This window comes from Artibeus jamaicensis, unplaced genomic scaffold, assembly GCF_021234435.1.
Source record: "Artibeus jamaicensis isolate MK-2021 breed Jamaican fruit bat unplaced genomic scaffold, CSHL_Jam_final contig_1028, whole genome shotgun sequence".
Taxonomy (NCBI): Eukaryota; Metazoa; Chordata; class Mammalia; order Chiroptera; family Phyllostomidae; genus Artibeus; species Artibeus jamaicensis.
In genome coordinates this window covers 1,884,511-1,902,482 of record NW_026521201.1, presented here as the reverse complement: position 1 = coordinate 1,902,482, position 17,972 = coordinate 1,884,511, and the positions used below count along the sequence as shown (strand labels likewise).

At 41.8% G+C, this 17,972-nt stretch overlaps 1 pseudogene; it reads left to right on the top strand.

Moving 5' to 3' along the window:
- The first annotated feature begins 269 nt into the window (after positions 1–269).
- LOC119046686 (translocation protein SEC62-like) lies at positions 270–1,642 on the top strand (annotated as a pseudogene).
- Positions 1,643–17,972: the final 16,330 nt, after the last annotated feature.

Genomic DNA, 17,972 nt, shown 5'->3' with positions numbered 1-17,972 from the left:
AGGTGGGGAGCACTGGGGGGGCTGGGATGGGAGTAAAAGACAGAAAACTGTACTTGAAAAATAATTAAATAAAAAAACACTTATATAGATACAGAATTAGTACTATTTATGTATAATGTGCATCCTTATTTTTCCCTCAAAAATTTGGGCAAAAAACTGCACATTATACACTGCAAAATATGGTAGTAGATTTTCTTGAATGAATATTTCTCTACTTGTTGTGTGCCCTAGGACAGTTTCCATAGACATGGAATGATTTATTTAAAAATATGTTTTCTGAACACAAGAAGCAGGTTCAGGAAGTTGGTAAACCATCTAAAGACAAGAAGGCTGTGGACATGTGTCTTTGATTCAACTGTCCAAAGGTCCACCAGCTTGATTATTCTATTGCTTCAAAGCAGTAGATTATTTTAAAGCAGTAGATTGCTTTCTGGATTCAAAACGAGCAAAGGCTAAGAAAGGAGAGGAAGCTTTATTTACAAAGGCGTCTGGTTGACCAATGCAACAAGCTTTTAAAGAAACATTTTTTTCACCAGACACTAAAACTAATAAAAATGAAGTCTGATAAAGGCATTAAAAAAAAGAGGCAAAGCCAAAAGTGGAAAAGAAGAAGATGAAAAGAACAAGAAAGAAAATCTAAAGGATGAAAAGACCAAAAAGGAAAAAAATATATAGCGAAAAAGAACAGAAAAAGGAGGAAATTCCAGGAACTCCCCAAAAGAAGGAAACTGAGAAAAAACTCAAGCTTTGAGCCACATGATGATCAAGTTTCCCCGATAGAAATGAGGTGTTTGCATAGTGAGGAGTCAGTTTACCTTGAAGCCTTCCTCCTGGGGTTCATTCTCGTCATCGCAGTGGCAGCAGTCCCGCTCTTCAGCCTCCGCCAGCGGAAATGAGAGCAGCTGTGTGTTAGGTCAGTGTGCAGTGCGGGCGTGGGGCTGCTTTGTAGCCGGCATTCTTTTTTTTAATCCTCACCTGAGGATATGCTTATTAATTTTAGAGAGAGAAGAAAGGACAGAGTGAGAGAAACACTGATGTGAGAAAGTAACATTGATTGGTTGCCGAACACACCCAGATGGGGAATAGAACCCACAATCTAGGTATGCACCCTGACCAAATATCACAGCCACATCCTTTTGGTGTACAGGATGACGCTCCAACCAACGGAGCCACCGGCAGGGCTACAGCCAGCATTCTTCTCCTCGCTGTTGTTCACTGCATTCTATTTCTCATCATTTGGCTCATAACTGAAAGAAGGCACTACTTTCAATTCTTCCCAAACCTGAGTGTTGATGTGGGTTTCATTGACTCCTTGGGGCCTTTGTACATGCATGAACATAAAGGACCAAGGGCAGACTTAAAGGAAGCTGAAAAATCTGAAACCGAAAAGCAGCAGAAGTCAGACAGTGAGAAAAAGGAGGACAGGGACAGAAGAGTAGGAACAGGAAATCACAAACAGAAGGCTCAGGAGGACAGTGCCAGGAAGGAAGATGACCGATTCCAACAGGGTAGTGGAAATGGAAATGCTTTTGAAATGGTCACGAAAGAAGAATTGGAACAACAAACAGATGGGGATTGTGAAGAGGAGGAAGAGGGCGACAGTGATGGAGAAACAACTGAATCTTCACGTGAAAAGTCATAGTCTACCTAATATTGGGACTGAAAGGTGTACAAGGTTGGATTTTCTGTGTGGGCTGATCGTCACAACGCGCACACAACAGCCCTGGCATCCAAGGACGGCTTGGTCCTTCACTGCGTGGAATGCTATGATCGGTACAGGCAAAAGCCAGACACAGGTTTCATCCACTTGACAACTTCATAGTAGGTCTCCTGAATTCTGATAGTTGTCAAAGATGCACTTTCCACAGTGACATTTAGATTAATGGCATTTTTGATAACTGTATAACTTTTTACTGTTGACAAACCAAAATAACTAAAAGGACCACCGACATCTCAAATTATGTGTAGTTATGTAGCTATTTCAGTTTCTTTGAGATGAAATGCTTCAACTCACTATTTTTGATAGTTAAACTTTGTCGATTACAAAATTACACCAGGTAACTTCGAAGATTCTGAGCTAATAGGGTTTAAAATTCATTTTTGTGGAAACAAGCCAACTAATGCTGCAACAGCATTATGAATGCTGCAACAGCTACAACTTCTGCTCTTTCAAGTTAGGTAATCTGACTCTTTAGCATACTTATAATAGTAACTTTAAAGTTTTTAAATACTAATTTCAACATCCTTTTTGTCTGTGCATCTCATCTGCTTTTTATGTGTCTGGTAATTTTTATTGCATATTGGGCATTGTAAATGATGCACTGAAAAATGTAAATTCTGTTATCTTCCTCTGATGAGTATTGGTTTGTGTTCAAGAAGGAAGATAAATTTTTTGTGGATAATTTTAATCATTTAAGGCTTGTGTCTAGGATTCAAGCTAGGAATATTTTATTTTTTGCCCTTAGTCCTAAGATGCAGCTCAGAGTCCAGCGGTATGGTCCTTATATGCAAGGCATGATGCTTCTGGCATATCATAGGAAGGAAAGAGATGTTTCCTATCTCAATGCCCTCTAACTTTGTGGATTTTAACTTCAAATTCTATCTCCCCAGCACCAGACAGCTGCTGAAATCGCTGCTCAACCCTTTCAGCAATCCAGCTGTTGTTTTCTGCTGTGCTCCTTGGAGCTGTGCCCTGTGCATTTGCAGTTAAAGCAGGAGCCAAGGTTTTGAGATTTTGTACACAGGTCTGGGGACTCATTGCTCTTAGTCCTAACCTTCTGGGATTTCTCTGCCCCCTTCAATTTCCTGTTGCTCTGGCAGCCGCTAACACTGGCCTCTTAGGCTTTAGTTCACTGAGTCTGCGCTCTGCAGACTAGTGAATGTCTGCAGGGGAAAAGCCAGTTACATGTGGATTATATCTCCTCCAATTTGTGTCTGCTTTCAGTCCTTCTCTAGTGCCTTGAAGCTGACATATGAGGACAAGTATAAACTGAGTTTGTAATTACTATCAGTGAGAGGTTAGGTCTGATACAAACTAGTCTGCCAGTACTCGAAGACAGAGCCTTTACAGTTCAAAAACATAAATGAGATCATGCTGTATATTTTATAACATGTTTTAAATTGAGCAATATATTTTAGATATTCTTCCATATATATATATATATACACATATATATGTATATATACCTTATTTCTTTTGTCTGAGATATGGTGCTCTAAGTATTTAACAACGATAAACTCTTCAGTGGAGCTAAGAGTTATGAGTTAGACCCTTTTCAAGGTTTTTTTTAAAAGATACTAAATTATTTTGAGTACAACTCTATAAAAATTAGACCCCAAGATACTAGTTACATTTGGGTCTGTGACATCATGAATTTAAACAATCCTCTATTAATGTACGTTTGTTTTTTGCTTTTTTCAGTTTTTCCTATTATAAGCAATGATATAATGAACACTCTTATTCATTAAGTTTTTGGTTTTTCCTATAGAATCATTATCCTGGGAGTAGAATTGCTGCATCAAAGAAATCCATGTTTAAAATTTTAGTATATAATTACAATTACTCTCTAATGAAGGCTATACAAAGATGTCCTCTCCAACAGTGTATGCGAATTCTTATTTTTTCATAATTTTAGGCAACATTGGATATTATTAATCTTTTAAATCTATTCCATAAGCATAAACCATGCACATGACATCTCATAGAAGGGGGGATATCCAGTCCTCTTTTGCTGTTCTCAGTCTTGATTCTGAACTTTTGCCCTTTCTGATTTTCCAACATTGTGTCTCAGTCCTGCCTGCCCTTTTGAACAGGACAATCAGCGCTATCTTCTGTGCTCCCTCTCAAAAACAACCTGCATCCTATCTCTAGGCATGCTTCCCCTGACTACGCTGATAAAGCATCATTCTCAAGCTGACCCAGAGCTTTATCCCCTGCTGTTGCTGTACCAGGAGTATTCCCTTCCCCACAGTCCACCTCATTCCCTGCACAGTCCCTCATTTAACTTCACAACTGATCTCATTCCTCCAAATTTAAAAAGTTGTGTTTGCCAATTCAAAAGAACCTATGCACCCCAATGCTCATAACAGCACAATTTATAATAGCCAAGTGCTAGAAGCAACCTAAGTGCCCAGCAGTAAATGAGTGAATTAAAAAACTGTGGTACCTTTACACAATGGAATACTACACAGCAGAAAGAAAGAAGGAGCTCCTGCCCTTCATGACAGAATGGATAGAACTGGAAAACATTATGCTAAGTGAAATAAGCCAGGTGGTAAAAAAGAAATACCATATGATTTCACCTATAAGTGGAACCAAATCAACAAAACAAACAAACAAGCAAAATACAACCAGAGACATTAAAATAAATAACAAACCGACAATAACCAGAGCAGAGTGGGGAGAGGAATAACAGGGGATAAGAAGGGAAGGCCCATCAAGGAACATGTATAAAGGATCCATGGACAAAGCCAAAGAGAGTAGGTTTGAGGGTGGGAGTCTGGGATGGATGGTGCGGTGGGGGTATGGTAGGGCGAAAATGGAAACAACTGTACTTGAACAGCAATTAAAAGAAGAAAATATAAAAGTCACTATTATATAAGAAATAAAATAGTTGTGTTTGTGTGAATTAATGTCGCTCCAATTTCATTCGAACCTAAAACAATTTTGTCTACTTTGTCAGTAGGAAGTGCTCTAATATACCTCCAGAATTATTCCGGTAGCTTCCTTTAAAAAAGTAAACATCAAGAGAGCAAATTACAAACTGGAACATTTTCTCAATAAAATATATGAGAAGGAAGAGTCAAGCGTACCTTAAAGACTGAGAACAAAACATATGCATTTTCCTGTACTTTCTCTGGATTCCCATAAAACTTACATAAAGGGATTTTTTTTTAAAGATGTAAACCAAAGAGGGAAAGGGGAATTGGAGAGAAAGTAATAGCTACAAAGTGTTGAACATTAGAAAGCAGGAAGAGGAAGCACGACTAGTCTAGCCCACCCAGGAAAGCTATGTCCTCAGTGAGCAAGCTGGATAAAGTAGCCCATTTTCCAACATAGAGCCAAATCTCAAGAATTAAAAGTGTAAGGGGTTTATGATTTGGGGATAAAGGGGAGGACAGAAGTCTAAGGGGCAGCTAGATGCCCCCCTCAAAAAAATTCTCTTCCTTATTTTGTACAACCAGATGGCTGATTTTCCTTCTATCTCAGCAGAAAATGGGGGCTTATACTCTGGAGAGAGTGCAAACAGGAGGTGTTCGTGATGGAGGACACATGGATAGTAATGGTTTTGAAAACAGGAGAATTAAATACTAAATATCCAGACTCTCCCCTATAGTGCAGGGGCCTTTACTGTTACTTGATTCCCAGAATGCTGTGCAGGATAATAGAAGATTCTTATCTGAAACACATCTGACAAGCCCAAACACAAGGCCTAAAGAGAGTGACTATGTGGCGAGCCAATTACATGCCCAGCCTCATCTCCCTGCAGGGGGTCTGGTGGGCCTCAAGCCCCATCTGCAAGACACAGTTGCCATTATGCTTTTTAGTACCCTCATTTTAAATATAAATAAACATCTAAAGATCATTTGAAGAAAGTCAGACATTTGAAGAAAGTCTCAAAGATTAAAGACAGAGATTAAAATAATTTGGAGAAAACAGAAATTAAATAAAAAGATGAAAAATACAAGAGAGCTAAGAGAACATATTGCAAACATGAAGCAAATAAGATGTTATTTTAAAGGAATATTCATAAAACAAAAAAAAACCCTAGAAAAATTTAAAAAATGACATAAATTAAAAATCCAATTAAAAGGTAGGAAAAAAATTTTATAAAACTATCCAAAGGTTAACAAAATGACAAAAAATAGAAGACAAAAAAATGAGAACATGTAAGGACTGAGCCAGGAAGTCAAATATCCCAACAATATGAGTCATAGGAAGAAGAAATCGTAAAAAGAAAATGGAAAAAGTTAAATAACTGGAAAATAATTCAAGAAAACTTCTTAGAACAGACGACCATTGTCACTTAAAAAGGGTCTATCAACTTTCCAGCAAGATGAATAAACTATATTAGTCAAAACACAGTGTTTTTTTTTAAATAAATTTTATTTAGTTACTTTTCACGTACATTTTTTTAATCTATTTCTCCCATCCCACCCACCCCCGTCTCCCCCCTCCCTCCCATTCCCCCCCCCCCCAGTCCTCATCCCTGTATCTTTCATACTTGTTTCCTCAAAATCCCTCCCCCTTTTTCCCCTTAAATTCCCTTCCCTCTCCCCTCTGGTCACTGTCCCCTTGTTCTCTATTTCGGTGTCTTTGTTTTTATTCTGTTTGCTTGTTTGTTTTATTCTTTAACTTCCTGTCAAAGGTGAGATCATATGGTATTTGTCCTTCAATTAAATTTAAGAAAATTGGAGGTTTTTGAAGTAAAATAGTCCTAAAATCTACAGAGAGTAAAAAACTGGTTAGAGCCTCACAGAAAAATCAGAATGGCTTCAATCTGCTCAACAGCAACCCTGGAAACTTGAAAGAATTCTGCAGAAAAATGAATTTCATAGAATGCTACATATAGTGAAACTAGTAAAAACTAAAATTAATAAACATAAGTAAAAAATAAATAATATAAAGCCTTTTCAGACATACAAATTCCCCAAACACATACCCACTGTGCAGTGTTCCCAGAATGCAACTGGATGAGCTGCTCCACAAAAACAGGGGAGTGAAACAGGAAGGAGGAAGTCAGGGTACCCAGGCCGAAATGGATCCAGCACAGGAGAGAATTGAGAGAAATCTCCAGCATGTTGTGGAAGGGAAATCTCAGGACAACAGCCACGCAGCAGCAGGTCTACACGACAACTTGTGTAAATTGGAGCAAGTCAGAGATTGAGAGGCATCTAAGATGATGAAATTGGTAGAATGCTTAACATGCATGAACGGTAGGAGAAGAGATCAAACTCCTGAGGAAGAGTTTAAAAATGAATTAGTGATAAATACATGGACAATAAATAAACACGGCAAATCACTCCAGGTAAAACCAAAAGCTCATAAAGAAAAGTAGTCATAGTTCAACATTTATATTAACATATTATATCAATCCAACCAAAGTTATGGTATAAATATTGGGAGAATGAAGGGGAGGAAGTTTACATGAGGGAAGGATGTTAAACAAAGGGGAGATGATTCCGTAGTGACTCTACAGTGAGACGGCAGTAAGCCAACCACAGCACTTGAAAAACCAGTGACCCGGCCACCCCACTCTTACGTACATACCCAGAATTGAAAACATGTGTCCACACAAAGACTTGTGCATAAATGTTCATGGTAGCTTCTTTGTGATAGCTAAAAAACAGAAACCAATCAAATGTTCATCAACTGTTACAAAATAGGGCTCGTATATCCCTACAGTGGAACCCCATCCAACTGTAAAAAGGAACACGGTACTGATAGGTACTACAACATGGATGAAGTCCGACGATGTTATTCTTAGCAAAAGAAGCCAAGCACAAAAGGCCTAACTCCATTATATGAAATATCCATAATAGGCAAATCCAGAGAGACAGTAATTAGATTTGCAGTTTGGGGGACTGTGGGGAGAGAAAATGGGGAATGACTGCTAATGCACATGGGGCTCCTCTCAGAGTGATGAAAGTGCTCTAAGAGTAGACAGGGTGATGGTTGCCTAACACTATGAAAATGCCAAAAAAGTCACTCAATTTTATAATTATTTAAAAGGGTTAATCTTATGGTACATGGATTGTGCCTTAATACAATTGTCATAAAAATAATCACGAGTTGGCAGCTATTCAGAGAGATGATGAATCCCAAGAGAAACAGCTAAATGAAATAAAAGTGGTTTCCACAGTGGGGTTTACGTGAGGGGAGTAGGCCATCATGGGACTGATGTTCTTTGTAACCAGTGTTACAAGACTGTTTGATTATTTACAGAATTGCATTACTTTGATGAAGGTAAAGATTAAAGAGCAAGCGCCTGAAGACTATGTAGCAAGATTTGGAAGTTCCTGCCAATCAGCACCTGGCAGCTGATAGCAGTGTTTGTAAAGTCTGGGCCACATGAGTTGACCTCAGCATGACTATGGCCCCATCAGGGTGTCAGTTCCTCTGATGACTTCCTGATGTGTCAGTTGAACTTGGCAGCAGTGGACACCAGCTGCACTGAGCAAGACGCTGTTCATGTCTTGTCACCACTGCTCACTTATTGCTTTGCACAGTACCTGACACATTGGATTGAATATTTTTTAATTAGTAATAAGTAAAACACTCTTAAACTAAGTCCTATAGGCGAATTAGAGGTTAATGAAATAATATTACATGATGCCACCTGTTAGAACACTGGGTCTGGGGTACAGGGCCCCAGACAGAATATACTGCCTGAACACGGTGAAGGGCCAGGGCACGAGGAAGGGCCCCTCATGGCTTGTCCTGTAGAACTGGCACAACACAAATTCAGGAAAGTTTCCGGGTTTCAAGCTGTTGTGTATTACGCCAACCTTTCTCCCTGTTTCCACAGTCATTGGTTAGTGTTTGTAAAAGACAGTCCTTTAGGGCTTTACCCCCTCAGTTTTGGCTATAGTTTAGAGAACCAAGGGGTGTTACTGACAGGTGGCCTCTTGGAGAGAAGGGCACAAGAGCCAAATAAACAGTTCAACTGAGCCACCAAAATGGAGGGCTGACAGATGGGGGAACTCCAGGACCAGGTCTGAGGCAGTGGAGCCTCACTGGGGAACCAGGGCATCCTCCCAGGAACCATTAACCCAGGAGAGATCAGACCTCCTTTCAGTATGCTGTCTTGGCGCACTGATCTTTTCCTTCTTCTCACTTGTCAGTGCCTCTAACTTCTCTCCAGATTGTCAGCTCCATGAGGACAGATCCATCCTTGTTTTGTTCATTATGATATCCCTCACCTATGCCTGGCACACAAGAGGTACTACAAAAATGGTTTGTTAAATGAAGGAATGAATGAACCGGGTAAGTGCAGGAAAGCGTGAAGTGGCCAAGTGAGATGCAGAGGCTAGAGAAAACGAGAGGAAACTGTGGTGGCTTCATGTGGGACATCAGCAACCAGACATGGGGGGAAGAGGCTCTTAGAGTCACCACCTGTGCCTGCGGACTGCAACAGTTAAGATGCACACAGGTGGGTTTGTACCTGAAGCTCTCACCATGAATCTTGACCATGTGAATCTTGGGGCCACTGTTGCCCAAGCAAGCCCTGTCATACCAGGGAGGCGCTGGGCTCACAGATCTACTTAGTTCACGGACAATGGGCATAGGAAGGAAGTTCCTCAGATTGTCACCTCAGAGCCAACTTCAGGTTGACAAACAGCGACCTCAAATAATCTTTGTTGGAATTAACAAAATCAGATGATAGGACGTTTCTCAATCCAGTGAATGATGTAACAACATTCGCTGTTTGGAAGGCAGGATGCAGTACAGTCATTTACAAAAGGCAGAGGATTATTCCCCAGGAGGTAGAGCAGGCTAATGATGTGGCAGTTTGGAAATAGTTTCGGAATCTGCTTTGGGGTGCGGATAGAGAGAAAAGAGGATTCTTCGGCGAGGTCAGGAAGGAGCTGACGTGTCATTTGGCTGAATGACGTCAGAATACTACCCGAACGCTCAGTTAGAGAGACAGCCTCTGAGTGCTGCCCTCCTAATTGTGGGAGAACAAAAACTTAAACCACTTATCTAAAAATCAGTGTTGTCAGAAAGCGGATGTGGAATCCCCTGCCCAGAGAAAGGGAATAGGCCTGTTCTCCTGGAGAATCTGGCTTTTTCTACACTTTTCCATGCAAAGGCTATCAGCAGAAGGTTATGAATGGAGCTCTTTTCCTCCAGCCAACAAGACAAATACTCCATTCAAACCCAATGCCCACAAACCGTCTCAGCTGGGATTATCTTGGCTTTGACAAAACCCCAGGGGGCAATAACTGCAACCTCACTTTGCTGTGCTGTTTCACATGACATTTTTGGCTGGCGGCAAGCAAGAGCTATTAAAGATGATCTACTTTATGCATGGCACTCACATATTCTCTGCAGTAATGAAGGGAGAGAGGTACAGACACCAAAAATCCAGCAGGTGGGCTGGACATATTTTGGTCTGAAGCTGATGTAGCCATATGGAGGCCCTCGGGGGTTTATAAAAGACAACTCTGATGGGCCTGAGTTCCAATTTTAGCACTGCTATATCTTTTAGTGAATGACTTAGGCTGTGTTAAGTAACTAGCTTGAGCCTCAGATTTGTGGCCTGGGAAATAAGGCCAATACCCTGGCTCTAAGGTGGTCAGAGGACATGACACTTGAAATCACTGTGCAGGCACCTGGCTCATAACAGATGCTCCATCAGTGTTGCTTCCTCCCCCTTGTCTCACCTTCCCTGCCTCTCGGTGCTCATTGTGTGTGAATGCAGTGTTCCTGTGGAGTGAGTCAGTAGAGATGCAGCAGGATTTACTTAGTTGGATATGGCCTAGCAGTGCCTTAAAAAATACCAAGATGAAATCTCTGTGCAGCCTGCAACCAAGGAGGGGGCATCACCCTACGTTACCTGTTATGGACCTGTGCCCAGAACTGCAGCAGGACCCTCGCCCTGGAGCCTGGGTGTTCCGCTGCCCCGGCACAGCTGACCCTCGGGGTGTGGAGTGCAGGAACATTGCGGCCCAGCATCTGTTGATTCGCTCTTTCAACAAATAGTTGAAGATCTAAGTTCAAGACAGGCACCACTCATTTATTACCAAGTGTGTCTATAACATTTATTCTATGCCTGGCACTGTTCTCAGCACTTTACAAATATCTTATTGATGCCTCATAACAGTGTGAGGTTGGGACCGATTACCTCTGTTTTAGAAGTAAGGAGACCGAGCCACAGAAAAAGAAAGCACAGAACTTGCCCAAGCAGTGTGTGTGTGAGACTTTTTTACTCAGTGACAGTAGCGTTTACATTGTTCCGTTGTTTGTCTCACAGTGCTTCCATTCATTCGCTGAGACCTTTTTTTAACCATGAAGCACATGCTAGACTTTGCGTTAGGAAAGTTCCGGCACAAGACGCAGTTCTGCGTAACTTCTATCCTCTGACATTGCAACCAGCAGAGACTGCTGGCTTGGGTTAAGGATGCTGTCGTTGCCAGTGCAACAAATGTCCGTATGTAAAACAAATGACCTTACAGGACACTAAACATGTTGGTTTTGCCTTATTAAGCCCATACTAAGGGGTCTCTCAACTGCACTTGTTTAGAGCTCCATAGTTCTGAAGAGAGGATGTCTGTAAGGCTGATGGTGCCACTGAAAACCCGACAGGGCATGTAGCCATGAGAAGCCCCAGGGTCCCGAACTTCATACGTATAACACTAATGATGAATATTTTACATAAGGTGTTTATGCTTGTTATGGGTACTATAAAGTATAGAAATACAAATATTGACCATTATTTAAAACATACTATTACTTAGAGTACAGAATTTTTAAGTGAGTTAATTAAAAAATACTAAACAATGATGGCCCAGATATTGAAAATTATCCAAAAGGTATTCAAATGACTGGTGTTTAGGAAACCTATAGTTTTGTTCATAGTGGTTCTCGCTGGGCACTGGCATTTGGGCGGGGCCACTCTTCCTTTCGGTGGGCTAGTGCCCAAACAGCAGGTGCCGTGGGTCCCCAGCCCCTGCCCCTGCACAGCAGCAGTGCCTCTCACCCCTCCCCTGACGCATGATGACACCACCCCCGCACTCAGGAAATGCCTCCACTGTTTCCAGCATGCTACATGGTAGAGGGCTGGGGGATGTGGGACTGCTCCTGGCTGGGAACTATCACTAGGGCTTGCTGTAAGCCCCACTGGAAAAACAAACAAGCTATTTTCAGATATTTTTTAAAACAGAATTAAGATCGTTGGAAGAGAATAGACAGGCCACAAAAAAACCCATGTCTCCACGGTCAATTAATATTTGACAAAGTGGGCAGGAGCATAAAATGGGGCCAAAACAGTCTCTTCAATAAATGGTGTTGGGAGAACTGAACTGGTACATGCAAAAAAAAATGAAACTAGACCACCAACTTACGCCATACACCAGAATAAACTGAAGATGGAGAAAAGACAAATATAAGTCATGATACCATAAGAGTCCTAGCAGAAAACATACGCAGTAAATTTTCAGATATCCCATGTAGCAATATTTTTGCCAATATAGCTTCTAGGGCAAGGGAAATAAAGGAAAAAATAAACAAATGGGACTACAACAAATTAAAAAGCTTCTGCACAGCTAAAGGCACCATCATCAAAATGAAAAGGGAACCTACTGTGTGGGAGAATATATTTGCCAATGATACCTTGGACAAAGGCTTAATCTCCAAAATATATAAAGAACTTAAATAACTCAACAACAGGAAGACAAACAATTCAATTAAAATATGGGCAAAGAACCTGAATAGATACTTCTCCAAGGAGGACATACAGATGGACCATAGATGTATGAAAAAATATTCAACATCACTAGCCAGAAGAGAGATGCAAATTAAAACCAGTGAGATAACACCTCACACCAGTCAAAATGGCCATCGTTAATAAATCAACAAATAAGTGCTGGCGAGAATGTGGAGAAAAAGGAACCCTCATCCACTGTTGGGACTGCAGACTAATGCAGCCACTGTGCAAAACAGTATGGAATTTTCTCAAAAAAACTAAAAGTGGAACAGCCCTTTACCCAGCAATCCCACTGCTGGGAATATACCCTAAGAATCCTATGTTCATACAGCACTATCTATAATAACTAAGTGTTGGAAACAGCCTAAGTGCCCATCAATAGATGAGGGGATCAAAAAACTATGGTACATTTACACAACGGAATACTATGAAGCAGAAAGAAGGAGCTCCTATCTTTTGTGACAGCATGGATGGACATGGACAATATTGTGCTGAGTGAAATAAGCCAGTCAGTGAAAGATAAATACCATATGATGTCACCTATATGAGGGATCCAATGAACAAAATGAAGTAATGAGCAACATAGAACCAGAGACATGGAAACATGGAACAGACTTACAGCAGCCAGAGGAGATGGGGAGGGGGGCAACAGTGAAAAGAGGGGGAAGGGACTCGTCAAAGAACATGTATGACTGACCCATGAAGAAAAACAATAGTGTGAGGATTGACTGTGGGAGTGGGGGTGGGCTGGGAGGAGGAGGGCAAAGGGGGAAAATCAAGATAACTGTGATAGAACAAAATAAGAAATATAAAAATAAAAAACAGAATGAAGGGAAGATGAAAGTCAAGTTCAATTATCCAGTGGCTTAATTTAGGGTTGGGGGCACAAGAGTAAGGAAGTGAGAATCCCCAAAAGGGAGCAATGCAAAGACAGAAAGTCCTGGCAAGAATGAGGACAGGCAGAAAGGGCCTGGGGCTATGGACAGGGCCTTCCTGGCCTGGAGCTGCTGTTATGGGACAAGACCAGTTCCTTCCTTTTTATCTTCCTTCCTTTGTCAGGTGCCACCTGGCATCTGACAATGATCAGAGAGAGTGCTCACTGCCTGCTGAAGGACAGGCGATACAACCTTTTGCTTGAACGAAGTGCAGTATTATGCCAAGCCAGGAAGAAGTTTGCAAGGATATGAGAATCATATGATGAAAAATGTAGTGGAGTTATCAATCATGAGAGAAGGCAACAAAAGTCCCAGAAAACCACAAGTCTCTTTTGAAGTGACCCATAATGTGCTGCTTACAGTGAGGATGAATCATGAGAGGACAGATAAAGTAATGTCATTTTTACACCACCCAACATACTGTTCATGGCCTTTAAAAATCTTGGTTATTTTTGGTACCTTTGAATCACTGGTTTTTCAGGCAAACTCCAAGGTTGAGTGTCCTCTGCCTCATTGTGCCCACAGAACAAATCTTTGCAAAGATATTAATAGATGGTGTCACGGAAAAAAGTTTCCAATCTCAAATAAGTTTGGGAAATGCTGCACGTTTCCATTTCGGAGATTCGCAGCGCACACTGGCACCTTAAAGGTGTTGAGGCTTCCTCTGTTCCCTTGGTGATCTCAAAGGTGGAATCCAAAGTCCTGGGCTGGTTTTTAAAACTTGCCCCACTTTACCCAATCAACGTAATTTTCTTGGGAGGCAGACTCATCACAACTGTTCTCAGTATCTATCTTATCCATCCCCACTTCTGGGCCTCCTCTCACCTTCCCCTTTCCTCCAGAAACACCCTTTCCCAACCTTTCTACCCACTGTATACTTCTGTCACTCACCAGCTCCAGATTCACATCCCGACAACTGTTCCCCAGTGAACTTCCTCTTCACTGTGAATGTCCTCAGAACTGTACCTCTACCAGGTGTGTCATATCACTGCGATTACACTCATGCTGCCTTGGGGTTTTCATTTAGGTATGTGCTCTATGCAGTTTGTAAGCTTTACTTCTTTTCTTTTAAAAATTATTTATTTAAAAATATATTTTATTGATTATGCCATTATGGTTGTTCTATTTTCCCCCCTCATTCCCCTCCACCCTGCACACCTCCTCCCCCACCATTCCTCCCTTTAGTTTAATGACCACGTGTCTCAAGTTCTTTAGATTCTACATTTCCCCTACTATTCTTGCCCTCCCCCTATCTATTTTCTACCTACCATCTATGCTACTTATTTTCTGTACCTTCTCCCCCTTCTCCTTCTCCCACTCCCCTGTTGCTAACCCTCCATGTGATCTTCATTTCTATGGTTCTGCTCCTGATCTAGCTGTCCTCTTTGTTTTTGTTTTAGGTGTGGTTCTTAATAACTGAGTGTGCTGTCCTTTCACTGTTCATCTTTTTTATCTTCTTTTTCTTAGATAAATCCCTTTAACATTTCATATAATAAGGACTTGGTGAGGATGAACTCCTGTAACTTGACGTTATCTGGGAAGCACTTTATCTGCCCTTCCATTCTAAATGATAGCTTTGCTGGATGGAGTCACTTTGGATGTAGGTCCTTGCCTTTCATGACTTGGAATACTTCTTTCCCAGCCCTTTCTTGCCTCTAAGGTCTCTTTTGAGAAATCTGCTGACAGTCTGATGGGAAGTCCTTTGTGGGTGACTGTCCCCTTATCTCTTGCTGCTTCTAGAATTCTCTCCTTCATTTTAATCTTGGCTAATATAATGATGATGTGCCTTGGAGTGTTCCTTCTTGGGTCCAACTTCTTTGGGACTCTCTGAGCTTCCTGGATTTCCTGGAAGTCTATTTCCTTTGCCAGATTGGGGAAGTTCTCCTTTATTATTTGTTCAAATAAGTTTTCCACTGGTGGCTGTTCCTTTTCCCCTTCTGGTACCCCATAATTGGGATGTTGGAATGTTTAACGATGACCTGAAGGTTCCTAAGCCTCTCCTCATTTTTTGAATTCTTGTTTCTTCATTCTTTTCTGTTTGGTCATTTTTCCCTCTTTCTGGTCTACTGCATTGATTTGAGTCCCAGTTTCCTTTCCGTTACTATTGGTTTCCTGTGCATTTCCCTTCATTTCAATTAGTTTAGTCTTCATATGTTCCTCTAATTTGTGACTAAAATCAACCAGTTCTGTGAGCATCCTGATCACCAGTGTTTTGAACTGTGCATCTGAAAGTTTGGCTATTTCTTGGTCGCTTAGATTTATCAGCTCTGGGGTTCTGAGTTGTTCTTGAGCCATGTTTTGATCTGTTCATGCCTGTTACATATGAGGAGCAGAGCCTTAGGTATTCACCAGGGCAGGGCCACCCAGGTCACTGGTTTGTGACGCTGTATGTGAGGGTGGGGTCATAGAGGGACAATAGCGGTCCCCTCTGCCGCTTCCCGCCACTGGGACCTGCATGGTCTGTCTCACCGCTCGCTCCTTCACCGGTTTATCTGCACACTGCAAATGTGTGACTGCAGTCAGTCTGCTGCCTGGCACCCTCAGTGGGTCCACCCACTGCTACTCCACACCCGGGATCCACCCTCGGCTGCTGGCGCACCTGGATTGAGTGCCTGGGTCGGTCCGGTGGATCTTTCCTGCCCGACCCTGCTCTGCTGCTGGCTCTGCCCCTCTTATCAGTTTGGCTGAAAGGTTCATTGTTGTCAGACTTCCGTGTAGTTCAATTTTCTGTGGATTGGCTGCATTTTTGTTGCTAAAATTTTGTTGTTTTTAAACTTGGTTGTGCGAGAAGGTGCAGTGCTTCCGCCTATGCCTCCATCGTGGCAGAAGTCCAGCTTTACTTCTTTTCAATGTCTTATGGGAGCCCATTACTGAACTATGAATTACAAAGGCCTTGTAGAAAAAAAGCACTTCTTGATCCATATACTGGTTGGTATGTCAATGTCTGACTTTGTTCTCTTATAAAACTTCTTAGATTCTCTGTGTCTCAATGGATTAGCAACCCCTGGGTAATGATCGAGCACATGCATTCACATTTTCTATGTTTAATTGCACTGACGTTTCTCAAATTAAATGAAATGTCTCTGCTACAAGTAGATTCTATCTAAAACTGTTGGGAGTATTCAAATTAAAAAAAAATGTGCTTCCTACAAATGGAGTTGGACCTTTTACCTGCATAAATATTAACAGTTTATTTTTATTCCTAACACATTCCCTTCCTTCCCCCCACCACCTCATATCAGTGGTCTTTCTCATATCAGTTAATAGTGATTCCATCTTTCCAATTGTTTAGGACAAAAATTTTTGTATTTCAGAATTGAATTTTTTCTTTTTTTAAATATCACCTCCAATCCATCAGCAAATCCTTTTTTTTTCTGCCTTCAAACATATTCAGAACCTGACCGCTACTCACCATCTTATGTCACAGGTCCCATGGAAGCTGATCCTGTTATGATCTAAGTGGGCAGGAGAATCTATGCCTATGGAAGAGAAGGGAACAGGTTTGGACCGTGATGTGGTCACAACAGTTGGCCTGAGCTGACCCCACAAGAGTTCTGAGCTGGGATGGCCCATAGGAGTTGTGCTGAGCAGTGGTGACAGGCCAGACCCCTACATCCTGCACCAACCGGTCACTGGATACAGGTTGACCTGAGAAGGGGGAATGCCTTTGGGCAAGACAGCTCTCTTCAGAGGAGGCAATTTTGGAAAAGGGCTGACAGCCAAAAGCTATTAGCTGGAGGCCTCCCCGATGTTGAAGGAATAAATCTTTCACTCCTGGAGGGAGAGAAGCAGCACATCACACATACAGTACACTTGTCCACCACCATCTTGATCCAAGCCCCTGTCCTTTCAAGGTCAGTGTAATAGCCTCTTCACTGTTTCCCTGCCTCAGTCCTCTTAAAGTGTTAGCTGGGGTGAGCCTTTGAAAACGTAAGTCAGACAATGACCTCAACTGAAAGCCACCCAGTGGCTTCCTCTCCCCATTCTGAGTAAAAACCTATGCCATTGACATGCCCGCAGACCCTCCACCTCTGCTTCCCACAGCTCTCCAACCTCAACCCCTACCACTTGCCCTCTTGTTCCTTGCATTTTAGCCACTATCACTTCCTGCTATTCCTTGGAAACTTGGCAAGTTCCCATCTCAGGCCTTCACATTTTACTCTTCTCTTTACCCAAAATGATCTCTGGGGCCTCAGCAGGGCTCCCTCTCTCACCTCTTCCAGGCTTTTACTCAGGTCACCTTCTCACTAAAGCCTTCTTTGATGGACAATAAAAATGCACCACTCCTTCCCTGGGCTCACTCTCTCCCTTGGCTGCGTTCTTTCTCCATAGCAAGGAGCTCCACAGCAGGAGAAAATTGGGGTGCTGCATTGACTGCTGTATTTTTAGTACTTTTATCCAAGCCTGGCACATAGCAGGTGCTCAATATATATGTGTTAAATTAATTTCTGTGAGTCTCAGAAGAAAGAGTTTCCATGATTGGTCCAAATGGAAAATCATTCCCTGGGCTCTGTAGGTCTCTGGGAAAGTCAAAACTGTTTCCTTTCTTTTCCTTCTGTTCAGTGTTAATCATTATAGGCCTTTCATTTTTCTTTATCTAAATCAAATG